Source organism: Rutidosis leptorrhynchoides, chromosome 10, assembly GCF_046630445.1.
Source record: "Rutidosis leptorrhynchoides isolate AG116_Rl617_1_P2 chromosome 10, CSIRO_AGI_Rlap_v1, whole genome shotgun sequence".
NCBI lineage: Eukaryota > Viridiplantae > Streptophyta > Magnoliopsida > Asterales > Asteraceae > Rutidosis > Rutidosis leptorrhynchoides.
In genome coordinates, this window is record NC_092342.1 from 267914501 (window position 1) to 267920190 (window position 5690).

Here is a 5690-nt window from a genome sequence, read left to right on the forward strand (position 1 = left end):
TGGTGTAAAACTATACGAGTAGGATTTTGTTAACCCTTAAAAGTTAAAATCTATCTATAGTTTCTATTAAATCTTTGTAATGATGTAATTAATAGGCTAATTCCTTTTTTAAAAATAAATTAAAAAGAAAAAGAAAAATTTTTTGACCCTAAGCTGATGTCATCAATACATTAAATAAATATTGAGTATAATTAAATTCTATTAAAACTTACGCAGTATAACATTCACTTGAAAACCATTCGTCACTTGCAAGGTTCTCTACAAGAAAACCCTAGAAAAAATCTACAGCGCCATTTAATTCTCCAATTGCAGCAACGATTTCTTCAGTGCCATTGGTAAGCTTTTCTTCATCCAATCGCGATTTACCCTAATTCTGTATTTCATGTTCGATTTGCCCTAATTTTGACAATTTTAATTTTTTTTTTTATGTGCATTCTAACTTGAGTACAGGACCAGAGAAGATTGTTCTAATACAATTGTTTTCTAGGTTCTTACATGCATCGGAGTATCATGTATGTAGATTCAAGATGAAATGTCATTTGCAGATTGTTCTATAATTATTAACTGATTTTTATGCTATGATGCTTAATTATTAACGGTGTTCTAAAATCTGAACAGGGGGCGAGTAATTACACGAGTACAATTTACGGAAAAAGCAGAGCATGGTAGAAGAATCTAGCAAATTGTTGTTCGTATCTTTAATTAAATGTTTTTTTTTTTTCATGATTACACTTGTATCTGTCTTCTTTTCTTATTCTAATCTCTTTCTGTATGTATTAGGTAGGGTTTCATCCAGAATTAGACTTTTAAAAATGCGCTTCGTATTTGATAAAAAATAATAAATGAATGTGAATAACTGGAATTAAGATATGAATATTTATCTCTATACGTTTGAAGGTGTTAAACGAACTCCAGTATCTCTTGAGAGTTGTTATTCATAAAGTATGCGATTTTAATCTTCAGAGCTTACTTACTAGAATATAATTGATTGATAGATTGTGTTGATTTGCATCAAATTATAAATTCGATATATACATAAAGCTAATGTTATACTCTGTGTGCTTCATGGTGATTGAAGTTATTTACTTCACAACGAATGTGACATTTACAATTGTCGAGTCATCTAATGATTAATCTTCACTCCAAAAGTTTCCCTTAAGTTAGAGGTGTCAACTTGGGCGGGTTGGTTTGGGTAATTAGTAGATATTTTCCGGCCCAAGTCTCCTAAACATTAGTAAATATTCTAACCGATGTTTGTTCATTCAGACGTTCAAGCAAAGAAATGGAAGATGCTACAAGCACGGTCGTGGTCACGTCAAGCTCATTCGCTGCTCTAAATGTGGCAAACGATGCCCGAAGGTAATAAATCATGACAATTATAGCTTTGAGTGATCCTTTATTTCTTATATCTTAAATGTTAATATAGATATGTAAGTATTTTTTTTCTAGCGAGTTATCAAAATTGGGTTAGCTCTTATATGTAATAACTTTAGTGATTTTGTTAAAATCATCAGTTTGTTAGGTTAAAATTTGAGTATCTTAACCAACTTGGTGAAAAGATTTGATGTGTTATTTTTTTGCAATATTTTTGTATACTTATTATAGGAGATTTGACTCAGTAATAAATAATAGTTGATCTAACAGGATAATATACATCTTTACAACCTTAATACTTTTTGTGTTTCTGCTATGTTCGCAATTGAGCTGTAACATTGGTTTCACCTTCATATATTGGGGATTGGTATGGTATGATGTAAGCTTTTTATTTTGAATTAGTTATTATATTATTATATTGTTTCATTTTTATCTAATATCTTCTAACATCTTTTCTTAATAGTATATATATCATGATAGTAAAATTTTACACGGGTTTAGTTTCAAGTTCATGATGATATTTTTTTGTGAAAAATATCGTTAATCTGAATTGTGGTTTGCAGAAGCAATTCAAAATATCCAGAAGATTAACCTAAAATGGAAACTTGTGGCCTATATGGATGCATGGAGCTCTTTGTCGAAACGTTGAAGGTCAATGAGGTACTAATTACTTATAACACTTTGAGCACCAATTGCATACTCAAGTCTCAATAATACTATAAACTGTTAACTTTTTAGTCAATCTTAGGCTCTGGCTCTCTGCATCCGACTATGTAATGCGTAGATTGGACATGATTTTGATAGCATAAACCATAAGAAATTATTATGTAATTTGAAAATATACAGTTGGTTTGACTTTAAAATCATAAGATAACTCTGTTTCTTTTCCATTTTTTTGGTTAATTGACTCTGACTAATCGGGTATAACAAGGAGACTACCATTGCAATTCAACTATAATATCTACAAAAGAGCTTATACTATGCACAATTTATTTTAGTATATTTTTATAAAGGTGACAATATTGACCCTTTTAGTTGTGGATGTGTGAAATTGTTAAGCCATAGTATATACATTACATTGTTATTATGGTCTATGGCTAGACCTATAGATATAAAAGTATAGTTTAGCTAACGTTGCAAGTATGCCCAAATATTTTTTGTGGTGGGTAATTGGCTTGCTGCAAGTATGCCCAAATATTCTTTCTTAGGTAATTTGTTTTGCTACGTTCTATGATAGTTTTTCAAATGAATTTTAATAATTGTTTGTCTTTAATCTTGATTGATCAAATGAATTTTAATAATTGTTTGTCTTTAATCTTGATTGATAACATGAGTTTGAGTATTGGAAATGAAGTTTATTGTTATTTGATGAGCACAAACCTTATTGTTGTTGGATATGAAGTTCAGTGAAGTTGGTAACTTGCACAAGGTATGAGTATGAGACTTGGTGTTCTTAATCTTAGCAAACTATATTTTGTTATCATTAATCATTAATTATAATGATAATGATAATGATAATGTATGTCTTCTTATTACTCCGTATTTAATTAGTTATTTTATATATTTTTCTTAAACGATCCCGTAATTTCACGGGTCTTTTCACTAGTACTTGTATATAATAGCACTTAATTATTATTATCTCTATGATAGCAGTTACTCCGTACTTAATACTCTGTAATAGGGTATTAACCGATTATCGACTACAGTTATTTATATTTATATATTATATTACTTTACTAATATAACTAATAGACAATTATGAATAGTAGTATTTAATATTTTATTTTTCACACACTCAACCCCCTAACTTTCATTAAAATACAAATCGAACCCCCCTATTTTATAGTACTCCATCCGTCCCACCAGAAGTGTCCACTTTGACTTTTTTCAGTCTTCTTTATTCAACTTTGACTTTAGATATTTTTGTTGGTGTTATATAATATTTAATGAAAGTTATATCAATGAAAATATTATTAAAACTCAATTCATTCATATAATTTTCATCAAATATTATATAACAAGAACATAAATATTTATAGTCAAAGTTGAATAAAGAAGACTGAAAAAAGTCTAAGTGGACACTTCTGTTGGGACGGAGGGAGTACTATTTAGTATTTCATTTTTCACACACCCAACCCCCTAACTTTCATTAAAATACAAATCAAACCCCCCCATTTTATACCTATATTCTAAAATATTATTTATCCCGTCACTAACACTAAAAATATTGAATAATAACACTCACCACGCTACTACTGTGCTACTTTTTTTTTTATTTTGTCTCAAACGATAAAAAAGTAACTTTCATAAAAGGAACAACCCTTCAATGCTACCAAAAGATGTCAAAAAATATTTTTTTTACAAAATAGATCAACTAACTTTTATTTAAAAAAAAAACTCAAACGCTAAAAGAAGCAACTTTCACAAAGGAACAACTCTTCAATGTTAGATGTCGATTTTTTTTTTTATTTACAAAATCGATCAACACTTTTTTTTTTGCTCGCATTCAAAACGGAGCCTCCGGCGCGAAGCGAGAGCTCCACAACTAGTTATATACTAATAGATAAAACACTGTTTCACTATTCAACAATAGTAGTCAGGAGTATTTTCGTCATTTCCCTTTTTTTTTTGTCCCCAACGATAGAAGAAGCGGCTTTCGTAAAAGAACCAACCCTTCAATGTTACCAAAAGATGTCGAAAAAAATTCTTTTTTACAAAAAAATCAACTAACATTTTTTTTTCCTCTCTCTTTTCTTCCTCAACGATAAAAGAGACAACTTTCATAAAATAAACAACCCTTCAATACTACCAAAAGATGTTGAAAAACATTTTTTTTTACAAAATAGATCAACTAACTTAAAAAACAACGAACGCTAAAAGAAGCAACTTTCACAAAAGGAACAACTTTTCAATGTTAGATGTCGAATTTTTTTTTTTTTTTTTTTACAAAATAGATCAAGGAAGTTGTGATGTGGTCGAGCGGTTGGTGGCCTGATTCCTTTAGGGGAGGTCATGAGTTCGACCCCCGTTGACGACATATTAAAAACACAATTTCATCCCTGCCAATATACTACTCCCTCCGTCTCATTTCAATAGTCCACAGACAAAAAACACGCAGTTTTAGGAAATCCCACTAACTTCATTTCTCCACCAATGAAATATCTTCTCTCTCCAGATCCACCAATGAAATATCTTCTTTCCTTTCAATTTATGGAAGTGGACTATTAATTTGGGACAGCCCAAAATGGAATACTGGACTATTGGAATGAGACGGAGGTAGTAATAGACAAAACAATGTTTTACTATTCACCAATAGTAATCAGGGGTATTTTCGTCATTTCCCTTTTTTTATCCCCAATGATAGAAGAAGCAAATTTCGTAAAAGAACCAACCCTTCAATGTTACCAAAAGATGTCGAAAAAAATTATTTTTTATAAAAAAATCAACTAACTTTTATTTTTTATTTTTTTCTTCTCTCTTTTCTTCCTCAACGATAAAAGTGACAACTTTCATAAAATGAACAACTCTTCAATACTACAAAAAGATGTCGAAAAACATTTTTTTTACAAAATAGATCAACTAACTTTAAAAAAAAAACGAACGCTAAAAGAAGCAACTTTCACAAAAGGAACAACCCTTCGATGTTAGATGTCGATTTTTTTTTTTTTTTTTACAAAAAAATAGATCAAGGAAGTTGTGATGTGGTCCAGCGGTTGTGGCCTGCTTCCTTTAGGGGAGGTCAGGAGTTCGACCCTCGTTGGCGACATATTAAAAATACAATTTCATCCCTGTCATGAAGTATCCACCCATGGCACCATTCGCATATCGTTTTTAGGGGGGGGGGGGTAAGGGGAGGGGGGTTTTACTTGACCGTGCCCTTGGATCGGTTTCAAGGTTTTCTCCTGGGCAGCGATGGAGGCGGGGTTATTATCGCTGCATCGGCATAGTCGAAACGGGATTTGATCGCAACGGGTGGTTTAGTCCCCCTCGAGTGATCCTAATCGATGTCCAAAAAAAATAAAATAGATCAAGACTTTTTTTTAACTCGCATTCAAACCGGAGCCCCGGCGCGAAGCGAGTGCTCCACAACTAGTTAAAATCAAAAAAATATTAGTTATGTTCCGGAAAAAACACATCACGCGGATCGTCATCCAAGCTACATATCTACCGTCCGATTAAAATCCTATCCTACGGATGTCATTTACTGAAAAAGCCCAACTAAAATTTTAGGTTTCAAATCCCGCCTTTGTATTCAAAACCAACCTATATATACAACTCAACCACAAACCCCCAATCTTCATCACTCACAAATCCAA

At 31.5% G+C, this 5690-nt stretch overlaps 1 long non-coding RNA gene across 1 annotated transcript; it reads left to right on the plus strand.

Annotated features, from left to right (window-relative positions):
* Nucleotides 1–215: 215 nt before the first annotated feature.
* Nucleotides 216–2264, plus strand: LOC139873485 (uncharacterized). The gene is made up of 5 exons (XR_011767356.1): nt 216–335; nt 451–512; nt 619–688; nt 1267–1359; nt 1938–2264. It is a non-coding gene; the product is annotated as an uncharacterized lncRNA (long non-coding RNA).
* Nucleotides 2265–5690: the final 3426 nt, after the last annotated feature.